The 22,417-nt window shown below is 38.4% G+C and overlaps 1 protein-coding gene across 12 annotated transcripts in view; it reads left to right on the top strand.

Annotated features, from left to right (window-relative positions):
• The window catches only part of DGKB (diacylglycerol kinase beta), a 1,170,055-nt gene that overhangs the window by 1,014,204 nt on the left and 133,434 nt on the right, over nucleotides 1–22,417 (top strand). The window lies entirely within an intron of this gene.

The raw sequence follows: 22,417 nt of genomic DNA, 5'->3' as shown, positions 1-22,417 counted from the left end.
CACAGAAGGAGAGAATCTCCTAGAGTAGGAAATGTCAACCTACTCCAGTATTCTTGCCTGGGAAATCCCATGCATAGAGGGGCCTGGTGGGCTGCAGTCTATGGGTTGCAAAGACTGGGACACAACTGAGCAAGCAAGCAGCAAAGAATAAAAAACAGGGGTACCAGGGACTGCAGGGACAGAAAAACAAGTAGGGGTTCTTCAAAGGATACAAAATTTCAGTTGTACAAGAAGAAAACTCCTAGAGATCTATTGTAGAGCATGGAACCTATAGTTAACTACACTGTATTGTATACTTTAAAAGTTTGCCAAGAGGATAGATCTTATGTTGTGGTGTTATCACAAAAAAGGAGGGAAGGAAACTTTTGGAACTGGGATGTTTATGGCATAGATTATGATGATGTTTCCATGGGTGTATTCTTATTTCCAAACTCATCAAATTGTATACATTAAATATATTCAGCTTCTATATGTCAATTATACCTTAATAATATAGTTTTGTTTTTAAAAATTGAGAGATTAATAAAAGATTTGACATTCATGTTTGTTGTTTAGTTGCTAAATTGTGTCCAGCTCTTTTGCGACCCGCTAGGCTCCTCTGTCCTTGGAATTCTCCGGGCAAGAACACTGGAGTGGGTTGCCTTTCCCTTCTCCAGGGGAATCTTCCTGACCCAGGGATCAAATCCACATCTCCTGCATCGGCAGGTGGATTATCTACCACTGAGCCACCAGGAAAGCCCAATAAAAAGTTAGCAACAATTTAAAAGATTAGAACATTTGATAGTATGAGTCAAACAAGTGTGTGAAGCAGATTCATCCCTCTGGCCAACAATTTGTGACTTTTGCTCTCTGAGGAGATGATCTGAGATGTTCCAAAGAAAAAGGAACTTTAAGGGGAATGGAAAGATTCTGCTAGACCAGTCAGGGAAAGGGTTGCTGTGGATGGGTCCTGAGAACAGTGTAGCACCACAGGCAGCACCCGGGAAGAGTCCTAAAAAGGTGATAAGATGTCCTCAGATGGAAGGGCTGAGAAAAAGCCCCAAGACAAGTCTCAGGGATCTTCCTCAGTTCCACACGTTCATGGCATCAAAATGCAAGCTTGTGCCCCTTGAATAATCATGGTAATACAACGCTAAAAACGAGAGCCTGTTTTCAAATTGTCCTGGCTATTATACAACCTTCAGAGAGGAAAGGTTCTTTAAAATATCTGAGATGGAGTGTACCCAGAAGATGGATAATGGGAAAATGTTAAGCACAATTAAGTTGATTACAGGAAGTAAAGGCTATAGTATTTTTGTTGAACACCAAATGTGGGCTGATCCTCACACACACACACACACACACAGAATGCTTTATTCAAATGATTATTTTTTCCAAATAAAAGCATATCCCCTGATCTCAAAGAGTTGCATGAAAATAACTACCAGAGATAAAGAACAGAAACAATTAATTTCTTTTCTCCTTTAATTGATCCACTTGAGCATGTGTTCCTCTCCCATACCCATGACCCTTCTTTAGATATCCTTTCTAAGTGTCGAAAATAATTGCTGCCCTTTTGTTATAACAGGGGTCTTGACTATTTCATAGTATTTCAAAGACAGGGTCTCCTTTTAGCCAGTTCACTAAGAACTGAAACCTTTTAGTTCTCATGAGTAAAAAGTTAGTGAAGATTTTTATGAGATAATTTAGATCATATTAACTCGTCACCCAATCATAAACCCTATATTTTCTCAGCAGTTTTATATTTCCCGGTTTAAAATGTGTGTGGCAACTTGGTCTCATGTAATGGATTAAAGTATGGTCAGTGACTTAACCAGAGACTTCAGGCTAATCGTTTGCTTGCTCATATTTATCTGGATAGACAAACACACATAGACACATTTAGAAGGTTCAATTTATCTACCGAGGCTACTTGTAGATCTGTGTAGAAGAGCTGACCATTTAGGTTATGCGAGAACTGAACATGAATGCATATATTAAGTCTCAGTATACACGTTCCCAGGGTTTCCCAGGTGGCACAGTGGTAAAGAATCCTCCTGCCAATGCAGGAGATGAAAGAGACTCAGGTTTAATCCCTGGGTCCGGGAGATTGCCTGGAGTAGGAAAGGGCAACCCACTTCAGTATTCTGACCTGGAAAATCCCATAGACTGAGGAACCTGAAAGGCTACAGTCCATGGGGTTGCAAAAGAGTGCAGGACTGAGCATACACAAAACAAGTTTCGGTGTGTCCAAGTGTCATCTACTGTGGCATAGCATGTTGAAATTTGTGAACAGAACTGTCCTGTCCTCATTTTGCAGTATGTGGTTTAATATAATGTATATCAGTGATTTACATTAAAGTTAATTTGTTGAAAAAACATTACTGGACAATGTTTTTAAGTACAGTTGCACCAACTCATTTTCCTCCTAGTCAGGAATGTGCTCCGCCTGTGAGTACCATCTCCAATTTTATGTTTTCTCAAGTAGATGCCTCTGGGAAGCTCAGTTAACATGACAAAGAGATAGCTATCTTGAAATTCCCTGGGAAAGGAGAGGATAGGAATGATGCTGAAGTACCTTTTATGGGTGCCGTTCAACTAGCAGCTCCAGCTTATCTAAATATTACAGGTTATCAGTTGGCATCAAGTTTTTCTTTGCCCCACACCTACTGACATAGATAGATAAAGACTGGACATCCTTCCAGAGGTCACCACAATATGTCTCATGAAGACAGAAATGAAGCTTTGTGAAGAACTTGCATCTCATTTATCCCATCTAAATAAAGCTATGCACATTTCCTACAGCTTCCTGACATTTTCCAGGGCCCAGGGATTTGTGCTCTGTAAAGTCTGAGGAGAGGCCATTCACTTGACAAGGATGTGAATGGTGACCCAAAAGTGATGTATGCAACCTGGACAGCTGCACGCACTGACCTGCAGCTTTAGTGACCTCTAGGACCTGAAGCTTTTCTTTTCGTTACTGTATCCTGGCTGACTCACTCCAGCTTAAATGCTTTAATGCTGAATATTCTGGTTTATATATATGACATTTCTCCAAATGTGGATGAATCATTGCTGCCCTTGGAGTTTATTCATTATCAGAATAGAAATGCATGAGAACGAGATTAAATCAAAATATATATCCATCTCTGAGTGCTATTATATATTTTGTAGTTTATTATTTGCTCCTCATTCCAACTTATTACTGGCTAATCCAGTTATGAGTATTAGGGAAAATCCTGAGAATGTGTATGTATCCTTTCATGTAGTGCAGAAAAACTTTTGAGTATAGAAAGAATAAAGCTTGAAACTTATTTTTGGGGGCTACTGTTCTTTTTGATACCCCAAGCAGAGATTATTCGCACATCTGTTGACTTTTTTTCATGTTGCACACATTTGCACCTTTTTTTTTTAATGTTGACTGAATCACTTAATTGTAGAGGAGCATTCATTTTAATGTAAATCTTACAGTATTACATGAGTGAATGTATGAAAATAGCTTGGAATAGTTTAAATTGGGCAGAATTCAGCTTTGATCATAATGTGCCTCTTCAGCATTAAAATAAACTTGCAACATATGCTGAAAAACATGTGTAATAAGTAAGTGCCTCTTGCATGGTGACTTCTTTGGAAAAAATAAATCATCATTTAATAGAGTTCAAAATTCATAAAATACTTCTAACAGTTAACCACATGAAGATATGATTACCATCTTATACTGACAAATAAGTATCTGTTTCTAATTTAAAGAAAGAATTTTTAATTTTAAAAATGTTATCAAATTATAATCAGTTTTGGAAATATTTGAAAGCAAAACATTTAGTTGGCAGTTATATAACACTTTATTGTATTGTTATAGATGTAATCCTAATTTATTTTTGTGGTTTAAAATATATCAAAGAATGTGGAAATCGATTTCAGTTTTTAAAAGTAAAAACAGTGATGTGGTCAGTAAAAATAATGAAGTTATCAATATTTTTAAGTCATGATAAAGATTAAGAAGAATTAGTAATGAAAAACTAGTTTCTGAAAACAAAATGGCTAGATAACAACTATTTTTGCCTTTGAAAATGACCTTGACATTATTAATTAATGACAGTTTTCCAAAGAGTCCGAAGAATCGTTCCATCAGCATCCTTGGGATGCAAGGAGGAATTTTGATATCCTGATAAGAACCCTCAACACCCTAATTTGTCTTCTGTGACTTCTCCATCTGTAAAATTGTATCAGTAAGAAATCTTCCATTGCAAGTTAAAAAATTCCATCTTACCATGGCTTAAGGCTAGTCCTTAAGTACTATGAGTGTATTAAATCATGAAAAAATGTGGGAAACTAAACAGAGCCAGATAAATGTAAGAAATAACTACTACATAAAAGATAATCTTGTAAAGGACAGAGAAGCCTGGTGTGCTGCATTTCATGGGGTCGCAGAGAGTCAGACACAACTTAGCCACTAAACAACAACAAAAGCTAATCTATCAGTTTTTATCTGTAATCAAAAAGAATACATTGTTTGTCCCTTCAAGAATGTTTCTTTAAAGTCAGGAGCCTCTTTGTTCCCCAGCTAGTACTCGTTATAAAACACATTCAAAAGTGAGCCTGTCTTTCTTTTGGAGACTCTTATAGAGAAGTATCAGAAAGCTTCAAGTGTACTTAATACAGTACATTATTACTAATTCAGCATATGCCTATTGATTGTCTGCTCTGTGCCAGGTTGTGCATTTGAGGATCTAAAAACAAAACAACAAAGTCCAAAGCAACACAGTGTATGATTCTCAGTCTTAACGATTTTAAGTTAATTTGGCGGTAGTGTTCATATCTACAGATTCATTTTCTCCAGGCAGTTCTCTCTCGAGTTTCAGAGTGCTCTGCATGAATGTCTTCACAGAGACCGGTGATATCACCTTGAGTGGGTGCTAAGTCACTTTAGCCATGTCAGACTCTTTGTGACCCTATGAGCTGTAGCCCGCCAGGCTCCTCTGTCCATGGGATTCTCCAGGCAAGAATACTGGAGTGAGTTGCCATGCCCTCCTCCAGGGAATCTTCCCAATCCAGGGATCAAACCCACATCTCTTAAATCTCCTGCATTGGCAAGTGGGTTGTTTTTTTTTGTTTGTTTGTTTTTTTACCACTAGTGCTACCTGGGAATCCTGAATATGTAGCATTATTTATGCTACATTACAATTTTTCTTTACTCTTTTTATCCTTTCTCTTAAGAATACTGACCTCTTTGAAGTTAGGAACTGTAACATCTTTCACATCAGTTGCAGTCACTTTCCACAGTACCTGGCATATATTGACGTACTGAGCATCTACTTGGTACTCAGTGTCACTTTGTTGTATGAAATGAATGGATAAATGAACACATGAATGTTAATTATTCTGAAACAATATATATGATTTAACAAAATAGAGATGACATTTAAATCAGGAAAATAATTCTTGCCAAAATTCCTAACCAAGATGGAATAAAATTAGATCATCAGAAATTCATAATGGATGTAAAAGTTGGGATTATTTTTATGAGTAGTGTGGGGGGAAATCAGAATTGGACTAAAATATCAGTAACAATTATACTCAACATTTAGAGCTTTCATGTAGTCCATTAGGCAATGAGATGACCAAAGTGAAAAGTGATTTGCATCATTTTTTAATTGCTAGGTCTGACACACCATGGTCCACACTACGTGAATCTTTGGTACTCTTTGCTGCCTCACAGTGTGGGTTGAGTGTCAAAAGGCTCATAAAGATAGAGTGTTTTTATAACATTTAGCAGTGGGTTGGTGGCACAAAGGAAACCATTACAGAAAGAGGTGTTATTAAACTGAACCTTAAAGGAGTAACAGAGTCTAAGTAAGTGAGGGAAAAGCTTTGCTTAACAGTGAGGAGCAGAGTAGTAGCAATAGGACAGATTTTAGGGAACAGAAAAATACTAGTTTGAACAAGGTGTGAAAATTTGCAATAGAGGAATATTGGAAATAAAATTATGGACAGCTGAATGCCAAGGTTGTTGCACTTTAAGGAACACTAAATGCAAAGAAATAGAGGAAAACATTAGCATGGGAAAGATTAGAGATCCCTTCAAGAAAATTAGAGATACCAAGGGAGCATTTCATGCAAAGATGGGCTCAATAAAGGACAGAAATGGTAGGGACCTAATAGAAGCAGAAGATATTAAGAAGAGGTGGCAAGAATACACAGAAGAATACTACAAAAAAGATCTTCACAACCCAGATAATCATGATGGTATGATCACTCACTTAGAGCCAGACATCCTGGAATGCAAAGTCCAGTGAGCCTTAGGAATCATCACTACAAAGCTAGTGGAAGTGATGGAATTACAGTTGAGCTATTTCAAATCCTCAAAGATGATGCTGTGCAAGTGCTGCAATCAATATGCCAGCAAATTTGGAAAACTCAGCAGTGGCCACAAGACTGGAATGGGTCAGTTTTCATTCCAATCCCAAAGAAGGACTGTGCCAAAGAATGTTCAAACTACCGCACAATTGCACTCATTTCACACACTAGCAAAGGAATCCTCAAAATTCTCCAAATTAGGCTTCAACAGTTCGTGAACCGAGAATTTGCAGATGTTCAAGCTGGATTTAGAAAAGATAGAGGAATGAGATATCAATTTTCCAACATCCATTGGGTCATCGAAAAAGCAAGAGAGTTCCAGAAAAACATCTATTTCTGCTTTATTGACTATGCCAAAGCCTTTGACTGTGTGGATCACAATAAACTGTGGAAAATTGTGAAAGAGATGGGAATGCCAGACCACCTGACCTGCCTCTTGAGAAATCTGTATGCAGGTCAGGAAGCAACAGTTAGAACTGGACATGGAACAACAAACTGGTTCCAAATAGGGAAAGGAATACATGAAGGCTGTATATTGTCACCCTGCTTATTTAATTATATGCAGAGTACATCATGAGAAACGCTGGGCTGGATAAAGCACAAGCTGGAATCAAGATTGCCGGGAGAAATATCAATAACCTCAGATATGCAGATGACACCACCCTTATGGCAGAAAGTGAAAAAGAACTGAAGAGCCTCTTGATGAAAGTGAAAGAGAACAGTGAAAAAGTTGGCTTAAAGCTCAACATTCAGAAAATTAAGATCATGACATCTAGTCCCATCACTTCATGGGAAATAGATGAGGAAACAGTGGAAACAGTGACAAACATTATTTTTGGGTAGGGCTTCAAAATCACTGCAGATGGTGATTGCAGCCATGAAATTAAAAGATGCTTACTCCTTGGAAGAGAAGTTATGACCAACCTAGACAGCATATTAAAAAGCAGAGACATTACTTTGCCAACAATAGTCTGTCTAGTCAAAGCTATGTTTTTTCCAGTAGTCTTGTATGGATGTGAGAGTTGGACTATAAAGAAAGCTGAGCACCAAAGAATTGATGCTTTTGAACTGTGGTGTTGGAGAAGACTCTTGAGAGTCCCTTGGACTGCAGAGATCCAACCAGTCCATCCTAAAGGAAATCAGTCCTGAATATTTTTTGGAAGGACAGATGCTGAAGCTGAAACTCCAATACTTTGGCCACTTGATGTGAAGAACTGACTCATTGGAGAAGACCCTGATGCTGGGAAAGTTTGAAGGTGGGAGGAGAAGGGGACGACAGAGGATGAGGTGGTCGGATGGCATCACGGACTCAATGGACATGAGTTTGAGTAAACTCTGGATGTTGGTGATGGACAGGAAAGCCTGGCATGTTGCAGTCCATGGAGTCGCAAAAAGTTGGACATGACTGAGTGACTAAACTGAACTGAATCATTAAATGTGTCAAGGAAAGAGAATGATATGTCCCAAGTACACTGAGGAGGGTGAATTTGACAATGGTAAGAAGTGTAAGTCATGACGCTCAGGTGCCCTTCAGTTTGCAAGTGAGATAAACCCAATTCAACTGACTAAATAAAACTAGGCCACTTTTATTATAAATATCTAAAATGATTTTGAAAAATATAAAATGTATACATTTTCTCATGTAGCAAAAAAAAAAAAAAATCAATGACAAATTTCAGGAATAGCTGAGTCTAAGTGCACAAACAATTTATTAACAAGAATCGCTCCTCCCATGCAGTGGCAAGTTGCCCTGTAGAAGCTTCAGATATATTCATTTTTGGACCTACATTACAATGTGAAATTCTACTTTCCAAAGATTGTATTCTGTCTTTGTTTATGTCTTGCTATCCACCGTATCCTTAGCACCTAGGTTAGCAACTGATACATATAATTTTAATCTTTCTTTGATTTTTTTCTGTTTTGACATTTTTGTTTGTTTTTCATGATATTATAAGTATGTGGTTAATAAGAAATATCCTATTTTCCAGTAGTCTTCCCAGAGATCTAAGATATTGTATACTTGCATCACTAATAATTTTATTTCAAACATCATAAAGAATAGCAATACAATTATTATATTAATTTAATAATGTAAGAAAGATCTTCATTACAGTGGGCTACCTATAGCCTACTTATGGCTCAGCTTTGTTCTACCTACCAGTTCAATCCCACTGAACTTTTGGTTCTACTATGTCTTGCACCAAGAACTCCTGGGCATCATCTTTTCATCCCCATTCTTTATGGAAATAATGGGAAAACTGGGCTTACCTCTGCCCCTGGGTTTACAGTGAGCCCTCTCCTATCCCAAGAAGCCTGCAAACTGCTGACATAGTTTCTCTTTCCTGCCTTTGACTCTAAGGTGGAAATACTCTTTGCTTCACCTTGTGGAAACTGGAGTTCAGGGCACTGACATTAGTGTTGTGGGTAATAAAGTCTTGGATCTCTGACTCCAAAAGTTCATGTCTTCTGCCAGACTCCCTCAGATTATGGCAAGCTATCATGGTAGCTTTCAAGAAAGGTAAAATCTTGGATACTTCCTTTCTTGATCATGATGTATATTCCCTGGTGTAAACTTCTCCTCTCACCTAGGTTCTTTCTAGACACCTGCTCTTTAATTCTTCCTTATTACTCTCATTCCTGGGCTTCAAAAATTTCTTTTTATTGATGATAGTTGCAGAACAGTCTTTTTACTTGCAATTTACAGTAACTTTCCATTCTGAATATGCTAGTTTTATTGAATCCTTTACTAAGATAAAAAAAAGGAAAGAACAGAATATCTGAATAGTTTTAAGATGCTACCAAATTTACCTCACACTTCCAGCCCAAAGGTATGGATTTATCAGTCCAAAATTAGTCCCTCGGCTCATTTCCCCTGCATGCACTCTTTTATTTCATGCCTGATGATCTTAGTTTGGTGGCCTACATCAGAGAAAAGTTGCAGTTTCTTCCATAGCATTTGTTCAGTAATATGCACCTTTGCCCTGGGTAGATGTATACCAGTCATACTTGTCCAACAGAAACCACTAGTAGGTATCCTTTGAAATGCGCATCTCAGCTATACAAATACTAGTTGAGGAGTAGACATTTCAAACAATATTTTCCCAGTGAAATTGATACTCATTCTGCATTTTTACCCAACTAAGGGAAAAAAAAGAATAGGAACTTTCTGCACAGGAGCTTTAAACTCTCTGGTAGAAGTGGTGATAGGTCCAAACACATTAAAATTCTATTTTCCCTTCCAAGTGTTTGCTGCAGATGACCCCCACTGATCTTAAATATATTTCTGTATCTGTAACTGAATAGAGGTTTTCCGTACAGCATGTTCTAATGGCACTCTGGCCTTTAGCCAACAAGGCACTGAATAAGGCTATTTTTAAAATACAGAAACTGGGAACAGCTGCAGCAATCAAATTTGATAAAAACAGAGAGGAACTTTGCTATTTTTTTTTTTTTACGGTTTGTCCAAGTTTAGACTTCTTTCATAGAACTGCTTTTGTTCAGCTGTATGAAGGGCTACAAGACCGATACAGTAAAGCCTTTTTAAGTAAATAACTTTTCAAAGAATGCTACTAAATAGAATAAATTTTCTCTGTATGGAGGATATAATTGTGGTAGTACTTTAAACTATTTTTTAAAAAGGGTATATCTCTTATATGAGGGGGTGGGAGAAGAATGAGTTATGTTAGTGAAGTTTGTGCTACCAAAGAGGTTTTGGTTTCCCCCACACCCAAAGGCAGTCCCTGAAAGGGGAGATAAAGTCCTGAGTTTCTTAGCAATGGAGATCTGAAAGTTTGCATTTGAACCTCTCTTGTGTTCTCAAGTGTTTTTAAGGGTGAACATACTTTGAATGTTCCATTTCTACTTTTCCCATTACTATTAGTCATGAATGTTGCTGTATTTCCTAAAAGATGGATTAATATCAGTGCAGTTCTTTTCTAAAGTTAAAATGACGTGCTTTTTAAAATGTAAAGAAAAACTTTTTCACAGAGACCTTTTGTACTTATTTGAGTCCCTCAACATGTCTACATACAAGGGCTTATTCTTTAACTTTTTAAAAAATTCAAGCTCTTTGGAAGCTTGTCAGTACATGATTAATAAGTGTCATGAGGTGAATAGACACTGCAAAGCTTCTACACAGTAGTAGGTTACTGGTTCTCGCTTCTAAGTGATCACATGTGTGTAATGGATTTCTCTGCTAACTTCCTAATTGACATGACAAAGGATATTGTATTTCTTATAAGTATTTACAAATGGGATTAATTTAAAAATCTCATCCAAATAAAACTACTTATGTCAACATTAATTCAATTTAGTAATCCAGAATGTAATTTAATTCTTCTTCTGTGGCCATAAAGCCATGAAACAAAATTATCTTACTGCATAAGGAAAAAAACAAGGAGGATAGATAGAAAACAGAATAATTCAGGTGTATTTTAATCTATACTAACTTGTTAACAGGTAGCATATTAGATACATTGCCCCATCTGTCTGTAATTTATCATAAGCCAAATGAAACAGTGTCTTCTCTGACTTGAATGAGTCAAGATGTGTTCCTCTTTAAATGGTGAGGCAATGGTGATTTAAGTGTGTTGTTTGTCAGTGCTTGAAGCTGTCACAGTTCCTGTCTCAGTCCTGTTCCTGTGTCCTGTCCTCGGTTGTTTGAGGCGGGCAGTGGACCTCGCCCCTGCATAACAGTAAAACTCCTTAAACACACTCTATGTGGCCCCATGGACTGAAGCACGCCGGGCTTCCCTGTCTTTCACTATCTCCCTGAGGTTGCTCAAACTCATGTCCATTGAGTCAATGATGCCATCCAACTATCTCATCCTCTGTCACCCCCTTCTCTTCCTGCTCTCAATCTTTCCCAGAATCAGGATCTTTTCCAATCAGTCAGTTCTTCACATCAGGTGACCAAAGTATTGGCGCTTCAGCTTCAGCAACAGTCTTTCCAATGAATATTTAGGGTTGATTTCCTTTCGGATTGACTGGTTTGATCTTCTTTCAGTCCAAGGAACTCTCAAGAGTCTTCTCCAGCACCACAGTTCAAAAGCATCAATTCTTCAGTGCTCTGGGCTTTATGGTCCAGCTCTCACATCTGTGCATGTCTACTGGAAAAACCATAACTTTGACTATGCAGACCTTTTTCGGAAAAGTGATTTCAGGATATAATCCTGTATTTTAACCACTACCAAAAAGTTCCAAAGAAGATTACTTGGATTTAAATCTGTTTAGTCATGTAGCCTCTTTGCAGAAAACAAACTGCCAGGAGAGTAAGATTTACTTCTGACCACCAGTACTTTTATGCAAATGGCCTGAGAAAGCACAGTAACCCCAATGTATTACTCTTGCCAGGAGTGTAATATTTATATGTAACCAGGAATAATTGCATACCAAAGCCAATTCTGTTATATAGGACAATTTTAAGTGTAAGTCACTGTTCCTCACAATTATATTTGGTCTGCATTTTAATTTATAGCCTGAATTTTATAAGTGAGTTCCAATGTATTACCAGGTTTTAAAAATTTTATTAGTTCACAAGTGTGTTTCACATTTCATTAAAACTAAAATGAGGAGACTGTTGGACTATACTATTATATTCTATAATATATTTCAAGAAAAGAGCTGGCTTTCCTAGCGCTTCTGGAAATTGAATAGTAAGACCACATCATGCTCATGCTCAGTTGCTTCAGCCTTGTCTGACTCTTTGCAACCCCATGGCCTGTAGCCCACCAGGCTCCTCTGTCCATGGGATTTCCCAGGAAAGAATACTGGAGTGGGCTGTCATTTCCTTCTCCAGGGCATCTTCCCGACCCAGGGATCAAACCCGCGTCTCCTGCGTTGCAGGCAGATTCTTTACCTTTGAGCCACCAGGGAAGCCCAAATATCACATAGTCATATGTAAAATAAGATCACCACTGCCCTCTATTAAGTTGGATTTTAAATTGTTTTTTAATTGTTGAAACTACTTATTTCTTAGAAGAGTAAGTGTTGGTGATCCTCCTGGTGACTTTAGCCTCTTAGATAGATACAGTTGCTCAGTTTTGTCCCACTCTTTCTGACTTCATGGACTATAGCCTGCAAGGTTCCTCTGTCCATGGAATTCTCCAGGCAAGAATACTGGAGTGGGATGACATTCCCTTCTTCAGGGGATCTTCCTGACCCAGGGATCGAGCCTGGGTCTCCTGCATTGCAGGCGGATTCTTTACCATCTGAGCCACTAGGGAAGCAAGCCTTTAGCCCCTTATCAGGCTTCAGTGTTGAAACTCAAGATGCCTCTCCAGAAGTTATTCAGAATTTGCTGACATCAGCCTTCATTCATGTACACTCGCTTTGTTTAGTGATGGCACTAATATGAGGAGACACATAAAGTAGTTTGGTTTATGAAAGAGGGCACAGGAAGCATGATGTTGTGGAAACAGCCCCTCACACCCTAATGTTCACAGAGCAAACAAGCAACAGCCTTTAGTCCCTCCTCAAAGCTTAACAAGAACAAACTGACTCAAGACCCCAGAAGCAGCAATGTTCAGAATCACTGCTAGTTTGTGCTCCTAAACTCTATGCCTACATTTACTGATGATACACGTTGCCAGTCGTAGCAATAGCTTTCTGTGGGAAGTCTTTAAGCTGGCTCTCTACGGCCTTGTGTATGAAATGTCCATGATTTCTGGGGTTGGGTGTCCTCAGGTGAAAGTCCTCTTTCAAGTATGCCATAATAAAGTGATTGCCAGCCCTGAACCACTTTGATCGCAGTAGGTCAGTTGTTGTTAGTATGCCAGACTATTATGATTCCTTTTTTTTTTTTTTTTTGGATCCATTTAGGGAAGTTCAGAATTTTAGGATGAAAATACATGAAGTTATAGTCAGCTCTAGCTGGTTGTTTTTTTAAAAAACAGATGGCTTTAAAAGAGATGATCAAATCTATTCTTTAAAAGTCATTTTTAAAGTCAGGCATGTGATTCTGCTGTGTGTGTGTGTGTGTGTGTGTGTGTGTGTGTGTGTATACATATATTTCTGTATATACCTTAACTCCTTATTTTTCAGATTTAATCAGAGAATGGGATACTTCACACTGCTAGATTTTCCAAGTAACTCTCCTTAATCTTTTATGTACTACACTTTAACCTTTTTCATTTTTATATTGTAACCACACTGGATAGAAATCCTTTCAAAAAGTGTTCTGCATGTCTTAGCCTTCTTATCAACATTCTTCTAAGTATAATTCATTTATATGACCTGGAGTAGTCATAGTGAATGAGAGTTTTATACTATATTATAATTTGGTGACAGCATCTGACCTGATTCAGTGGTATGATTATTAACGGCATCGTTTTAAGGTATCATACATTTCTTTGTTGTATTTTTGTCTTTCAGTTACTGATAACATTTAATGGGTTAGTTCTTACTGTTGTTGATATGTCCAATTACATGGATTTTGGAGTGAAGCAACCTAGTTGGAAAGCCATATTTTCAACTGTGTGTGAAGACTTGAATAGATGACATAGTTTCCTCCTCCTCAAAAAAAAAAAAAAAAAAAAGAAGAAGAATACTGGCCTTAAGGCATTGTTGGAAGTCTTAAATGGAAAAATGCCTATAAATCCCTTATCAGAAAGTCTGCTCATAGAAGGTGTACCGTGTCTATATATATATACACACACACATATATATAAACATATATAATATATATATATAATCTCTATTTCCTTGAAAGACTTGTAATTGTATAGTATGTTCCATGAGATGCTAGAAGTTTGCTTTAAAGATACTTTGAATAGGTCAGTTTTCATTCCAATCCCAAAGAAAGGTAGTGCCAAAGAATGTTCAAACTACTGCACAATTGCACCCATCTCACATACTATCAAAGTAATGTCCAAAGTTCTCCAAGCTAGGCTTCAACAGTATGTGAACTGAGAACTTTCAGATGTTCAAGCTGGTTTTAGAAAAGGCAGAGGAACCAGAGATCGAATTGCCAGCATCCGTTGGATCATAGGAAAAAGCAAGAGAGTTCCAGAAAAAACATGTACTTCTGCTTTGTTGACTATGCCAAAGCCTTTGACTGTGTGGATCACAAAAAGCTGTGGAAAATTCTGAAAGAGATGAGAATACCAGACCATCTTACCTGCCTCCTGAGAAATCTGTATACGTGTCAAGAAGCAACAGTTAGAAGTGAACAACAACAGAACATGGAACAAAGACTGGTTCTAGATTGGGAAAGGAGTATGTCAAGGCTATATATTGTCACCCTACTTATTTAACTTATATGAAGAATACATCATGCAAAATGCCAGGCTGGATGAAGCACAAGCTGGAATCAAGGTTGCCAAGAGAAATATCAATAACCTCAAATATGCAGATGACACCACCCTTATGGCAGAAAGTAAAGAGGAACTAAAGAGTCTCTTGATGAAAGTTAAAGAGGACAGTGAGAAAGCTGGCTTTAAATGCAACATTCAAAAAATGAAGATCATGGCTTCCAGTCTCATCACTTAATAGCAAATAGATGGAGAAACAGTGGAACAGTGGCAGACTTTATTTTTTTGGGCTCCAAAATCACTGCCGATGGTAACTACAGCCATGAAATTAAAAGACGCCTGCTCCTTGGAAGAAAAGCTATGACCAACCTAAACAACATATTAAAAAGTAGAGAAATTACTTTGCCAATAAAGGTCTGTTAGTCAAAGCTATAGTTTTTCTAGTAGTCATGTACGGATGTGAGAGTTGAACTATAAGGAAAGCTGAGCACCAACGAATTTATGCTTTTGAACTGTGGTGTTGGAGAAGACTCTTGAGATTCCCTTGGACTGCAAAGAGATCAAAAGCAGTCAATCATAAAGGAAATCAGTCCTGAATATTCACTGGAAGGACTGATGCTAAAGCTGAAGCTCCAATACTTTGGCTACCTGATGTGAAGAACTGACTCATTGGAAAAGACCCTGATGCTGGGAAAGATTGAAGGCAAGAGAAGGGAATGACAGAGGATGATGGTTGGATGGCATCACCGACTCGGTGGACATAATTTGACCAAGGTCCGAAGAGGTGGTAATGGACAAGGAAGCCTGGTGTGCTGCAGTCCATGGGGTTACAAAGAGTTGGACACAATTGAGCGACTGAACTGAACTTGAAACACAGAGTTCATGTTAATACATTTTTGCTTCAGCTCTCTCCACTCAGCTGCTTTTTAATTGCATTTTCTAGTTTATGGAGGTTGTAGAAAACAGCTTTATGTTCATGAGGAGTACATCTAAATTAAGAAATAGAGCTACCATGTGACCCTGCAATCACACTCCTGGTCATATATCCAGAGAAAAACATTGTTGAAAGGTTACATGTACCCGTGTTCATTGCAGCACTGTTCACAATAGCCAATACATGGAAGCAACCTACATGTCCACCGACAGAGGAATGGAGAAAGAAGATGTGATGTATGTGTGTGTATATATACACACACACACACATACATATATACAATGACATATTAGTCAGCCATTAAAAGGGATGAAATAATGACATTTGCAGCAATATGGATGGACCTGGAGATTCTCATACTGAGTGTAATAAGCCAGAGACAGAAAGACAAATATCATATGATACCACTTTTGTGTGGAATCTAAAAAATGATATGAATGAACTTACTAAACAGAAAGAAACTCACAGACATTCGAATGAACTTACAGTTACTGGAGGGAAGAATGGGGAGAAGGGATAGATAGGGAGTTTGGGATGGACATGTACTTACTGCTGTATTTAAAATGGATAACCAACAAGGACCTACTCTACAGCACACAGAACTTTGCTCAATGTTATGTGGCAGCCTGGAGGGAGAGGAGTTTGGGGAAGAATGGATAAATGTGTGTGTGTGTATATATGGCTGAGTCCCTTTGCTGTTCACCTGAAACTGTCACAACATTGTTTGTTAATCAGCTGTACCCCTGGTCCAGTGATTAAGAATCCGCCTTGCCATTCAGGGGACAAGGGTTAGATCCCTGTTGAGGGAACTAAGATCCCACATGCCACATTCCATGGAGCAACTGAGCCTGCTCACCACAAGTGAAAATCCCACGTGCCACAACTAAAACCCAAATACAGCCACATAAATTAAAAATAAAGAATCAATGGGTAATAGATGGACCTGCTACAAAATCATCCTTGAAGCATTCACTTTAGTGGAGTAATTTCATATACCCCTAGGGCTTTTAAAGTTTATTCTGGATCCTCAGGCATGTTTCAAATGTTTGCTAGCTAAAACAAGCATTGCTGGAAGGCATACAGTCTTAGCACTTAGAAGATACAACTCCATAGCTAGCCTGGTGTCACCTTGGCCAGTAAGTCCTTAAGAGTTGTGATATAATTAGCAATTTAGGTGATGACAGAATGTCCTTTCTGAGTCACTGACTGTACCCCCAGGACACAGCATGTTGCTGGACACTGTGCACAAAAGAGTGTGCCCTGCCCTGTCCCCACCCCATGCCTCTCCCTTCAGTACACACTCTATTCAACGAAATGCCAAAATGCTACAACCCACAATCAGTCTGTGTTTGTGATACATCCTCTTCTGTTCCCTACATATGGCAGTCTGAAACAATTACATAATGAGATGTATTATCAGGGTGTAACTGTCAAAAATGAAGAGACTAAGCTATGAATAAATATTATCCATTTATTAGCTGTGCTGCTCCTGTGTTCTCAAATCTATACTGCAATCTTGACCTTCAGATTTTATGTTCATACCCCCCTGATTACCTGTATAGCAATAATGTAGCAGTAGCTATGTTCAGGAAAAGGTATATAAAGTCAAAGGCAGATTAAAGTAGGGTTTCTTATCATTTTTGTGCTATAGTCCTCTTTGCCATTCTGGTAAAATCTACTGATTCTTCCTCGGAGTAATGTTTTAAAATTCATAAAAAAGTGTGTAGGCTTACAAAGAAAATCCATTATACTGAAACGTGAAGATTTCAATTCAGTAATATATGTGCTTCTTTTCCAAATTTGTATTTGAGTATAGTTGATAAACAGTGGTGTATCGCTCAGACAGTAAAGAATCTGCCCCCAATGCAGAAGACCCGGATTTGATCCCTGGGTGGGGAAGATCCCCTGGAGAAAGTGAAAGTGTTAGTCAATCAGTCATGTCCGACTCTGCGACACTGTGGACTGTAGCCTGCCAGGCTCCTCTGTCCATGGGATTCTCCAGGCAAGAATAGTGGAGTGGGTTGCCATGCCCTCCTCCAGGGGATCTTCCTGACTCAAGAATTGAACCCATATCTCCTATGTCTCCAGGGACGGGGGAGCCTGGTGGGCTGCTGTCTATGGGGTCACATAGAGTCAGACACGACTGAAGCAACTTAGCAGCAGCAGCAGCAGCAGCTCCTATGTCTCCTGCATTCAGGCAGTTTGTTTACCCACTGAACCATCAGGGAAGCCTTCCAGCATTCTTGTCTGGGAAACCCCATGGAGAGAGGAGCCTGGCAGGCTATAGCCCATGGGGTCACAAAGAGTCTGACACAATCAGTTGTACATATGTGTGTGTGTGTGTGTATGTATATCCACTCTTTTTTAGATTCTTTTCCCATGTTAATAAATTACTTTTAGAAATCTAGCAGAGGCTTAATAATTATTAAGATGTCAAAGATTATAAAAATAGAATTTTTAAATATAATTAGAATTCTTAAATATAAAGTATAAATAGAATTTTTAAATATTGCAACAACTATAATGTGATATGGAAATATGTGTGATATCTACCAGTGACAAAGTCAGAGATATTTCTACTACAACTGTGGTTTCTTGCCTAAATTTATAATTAGAAGAAGTTCTTAATTTTAATTAATGTTGGTGAAAAAGTCATATTTTTCTGCATTCAGAATCACTGCCCCTGTGTTAAGAATCTTGTTCTGCTATACCCAGTTTTTGTTTTTCATGACATCTATTCCCTCTGAGCACCTCTTCTAGACTTTCTATTTTAAAAATGAAAATACTAAATTTGGCAGATTTCCTTGCCTCTGTTATACCCATGGAGACATTTGGAAAGAAATGTTAACTCTTTCAGAAATGTACTGTTTTTCCTCTTGAAAAGTAACATTAAATTGATCAAAAGCACCATCTTCCTTGGAATAGACACACTTCCTAGTATCAGGAGGTCAGGATTTCTCGGTACTCAGCTGGAGACTCCCACAGGTAGACCTCGCACGTGTGTCTTCAGGCCTGGGCACAACTTTCACCTTCCTACCTATGACTGTACTTTCATACACAAGAAGGCTAACCAGATGCAGTGACTGAGCATAATGTTGAACGTTAAGCTGCTCTACTTTCTTTTTTAACAGGGTTATTTAGAAACTCTGGTATTTCACGATCAACAACAAACTGATTATAGGAAACCTCAGGCAATGGCACCCCACTCCAGTACTCTTGCCTGGGAAACCCCATGGATGGAGGAGCCTGGTAGGCTGCAGCCCATGGGGTCGCTAAGAGTCGGACACGACTGAGCGACTTCACTTTCACTTTTCACTTTCATGCACTGGAGGAGGAAATGGCAACCCACTCCAGTATTCTTGCCTGGAGAATCCCAGGGACGGGGGAGCCTGGTGGGCTGCCGTCTATGGGGTCACACAGAGTCGGACACGACTGATGCGACTTAGCATAGTATGTGAGTATGGTGAGATTCCATGGTTGAAGCTCTTTTATGAACCAGCACACACACTAAGGAATGAGTGCTTGGACATTATGTCTCTCAGGCAACTGTGATGCCATTAGGATTTATAGAGGCAACACTAAAGTGAAACCCGGGCTTCCCAGGTGGCTCAGTGGGTAAGGAACCTCCCTGCAGAGCAGGAAATGCAGGAGACACGGGTTCGATCCCTGGGTCAGGAAGATTCCCTGAAGGAGGGCATGGCAACCCACTCCAGTATTCTTGCCTGGCAAATCATTCCCATAGACAGAGGAGCCTGCTGGGCTACAGTTCAGGGGGTCACAGAGTCCAACATGACTGAAGCAACTTAGCACGCAGCATGCACTAAAGTTGAAAACCTCAGTGACCAGAAATAGCTAATATTTCACTCAAGCAGTCAAGCAGACCTTGGCACTTTCTTTCTAAAGGTCCGAATAATAAACATTGTAGGCTTTCTGGGCCACATGGTTTCTGCTGCAGCTACTCTCTTCTGCCATTATAGTGTGAAAGCAGACATAGAGAAAACCTAAACTAAGGAGTGTCTGCGTCAAATAAAAACTAATTAATGAATGCTGAAATTTTAATTTAATGTATTTTCAGATGTCACAATGTATCAATTTTTTTCCCGTTTGTAAACATGTAAAAACCACTCTTGCAAGCCATACATAAACAGACAGTGGGCTTGATTCAGTTCATGGGCTAAACGCAATAGCCACATAGCAGACCAATTAAGGAGGTGAATCTGGTTGGTTATGCCATCTCAAGGGGACCTGTGCTTAAAATAAATTTTAGCTAGAATGTGAAGTGAGGAAGTTTTTGATGTTTCTAGATGATACCACAGGTATAAACAGAATTCAAAATTATGTAGAAATTATCTTTGTCTGAAATCAGTGAGCACCCTGCCCCCAAAGACAGTATGTAAGAGGCAGCAGTTGTACACAGACCTTACAGGCTTCTGTATATAAAATTGTTGAAGTGTTATGGGAGAAAATTTGTGCAGCACAAATTAGAATTTCTTTTTTTTTTTCTGAATGCTTAATTAGAAGGAATATGATGTTTATTTTGTACTAGTAAATATACCACTATTTCTATACAGTTCTTTGTGTTAGCAAGAACGTGAAAGGTTGAATGCCTGCGTCTTCTAAATCTATAAGCAAAGACTTCATCACCAGTGATTAATGATAGAATTGATTTTTGGAGCATTTTTTTGCAGGGAGAAAAACAAAGACAAATTAAAAGAAAGAAAAAAATCAGAAAGAGGGTGGTAGACAGTAGCAATATGGTGTAGATGTAGACAGTCCCTGTGATTCATGGAAAAGTTAAGGCTCACAGATTAACTCTGTCGTGAGAAAGTATTTCTTTTCTTGTAGAACAGTTTCCATCAACCAGATCATTACAGAAATCAGTGTGAAATTTCACCTATTTAAGAACCAAGCAGTGGAAAATACATAATACTGAACACGAACTTCATTTTTGTGGTAGTTGTTGTTGTTGTTGTTTTATAAATATCACCAGACACACATCTGGGGTTTTAGTGCTTGCCACAGTGCAGTTTTCTGGTTGACATATATCTAAGAAATGCGTATATTAACACCCAGGCTATAGAGCCAAGCACATTTTAGTGCCGGCTACAGCTGAAAGAATATGTTTCCATTCCTTGTCCATCTGTTCTTGGCAACATAAATTTAAACTAGAGACACAGAATAAGTTTGATGAGAAATCAGTCTAAATATGGTTTAGAACGGCAAGGTGAATGCTCTAAGATACTATGACTTGTTAACATTTGATTCAGTAGCTGGATAGTTGTGTCCACATGTGAAGAAATCTCCTGCTGCAGCTAGAGCTTAAAGTTTAAAAAACAATGGTTTTTAAAAGTCAGTTCCATTAAAAAAACATACAGTGGATTGTTCACACTTTGTGTTTTCAGAGCTTAGATAAAATGTGCCAAAGATCATGGGCCTAACAAATTCTGAGGTGTCAAAGTGCTATTTACCACACACATGAACAACACTGAAAATATATCATTCTTCTCTCTGAACTTTGTACTAAAATGGATTCACTAGTGGGAAATGAGGACTTTCTGTACAAAATGGAGTACATACAACACACATATTCTGGTTTTGCTTCAAGTCCATGCTCAGCTATGACTAGTTATTACATGGTTAACTTGTATAATCATATCTTACCTTATGCCACTCTATGCCACCCCTCCAGTTCTTTTTGCTACTGAAAACAATGTTAAACAATTTATGAAAACAATGTTAAACAATTTATTTGCATTTGAACACACATGGGATTACATGAAAATATCAGTATAGAAAAGGACCATATATGTGCACCTAAAATTTTGCCTTCAAGTCAAGGGTTCAGGCATTCTGAGCCAGGTAAGTGAGGGGAGCAGCTGTGTGCCCCCGGTGTGGTCTGTAGGGTTTCACTGATATGACTACCTCCTCTGCTACTCTGGAGAGTGAAAGTTTTCAGGTTGGAAAGGGACCTTGTAGCTCACGCAGACCACTGTCACTCCCTCAGTAAGAAATACTTCTATAAGTTTTAAAAGGATCTCTCTTTGGTATGGCTGATTTACCAAATATAACATTGTGATTACACCTCATATTTTGGCTCTGTCACTTCCTCTTTATGTTAATATAAATAAATTGAGTTAACTTCTCTGATTTTCAGCTTCTCTGTCTGTAAATTCTAATAATCATATTTGTCTTAAATTGGTTTTGCCAGGGGAGCAAGTGAGGTGATATGGAGCGAGTGATTAGTACTTTGGAAACACTCGACAAGCAATACCTAATACCATTAGCCTTTTTTTTTTTTTACTGTCCTCTGGTTAAAAAAAAAAAGAAAAATCACAGTATTAATACTGTGATAATTATCGAACCTACTCTAGAATTTGGTAGAATATTCTTTATCATCAGGAAAACATTTCTTTTTTCAAGTTCAAGAAAAACTCTGCACAAGTTTACCTATGACTGTGGCATAAAGAACCCACCTGCCAATCCAGGAGACATATAACAGATGTGGGTTCAATCCCTAAGTTGGAAATATCCCTTGAAGGAGGGCATGGCAACTCACTCCAGTATTCTTGCCTGGAGAATCCCATGGACAGAGGAGCTTGGCAGGCTATATAGTCCGTAGGGTTGCAAACAGTTGTACACAGTTGAAGCAGCTTAGCCCGCACATGGACAAGTCACTCAGTGATTTAACGCCTCAAGTCTTCTTATCTTTCAAATAAGAAACTTTAATTCCATGATCTCTAAGATCTTTTGTTTGAGTAATTCAACAAAATCATGTTTGACAGCATGTCCTCATACTTTATTTATAGTACTGAAATGTGTATTTGCTGCCAAATGTCTGATGTGGGGGGTATAAATGTTCCATATATACATGTGGAATAACGTTAAGTTTGTTGATGTT

Source organism: Giraffa tippelskirchi, chromosome 10, assembly GCF_054371585.1.
Source record: "Giraffa tippelskirchi isolate mGirTip1 chromosome 10, T2T-mGirTip1v1.2.pri, whole genome shotgun sequence".
In the NCBI taxonomy this organism is placed as follows: domain Eukaryota; kingdom Metazoa; phylum Chordata; class Mammalia; order Artiodactyla; family Giraffidae; genus Giraffa; species Giraffa tippelskirchi.
Note: the sequence above shows the minus strand (reverse complement) of the source record. Positions and strands in the feature narration are given on the sequence as shown.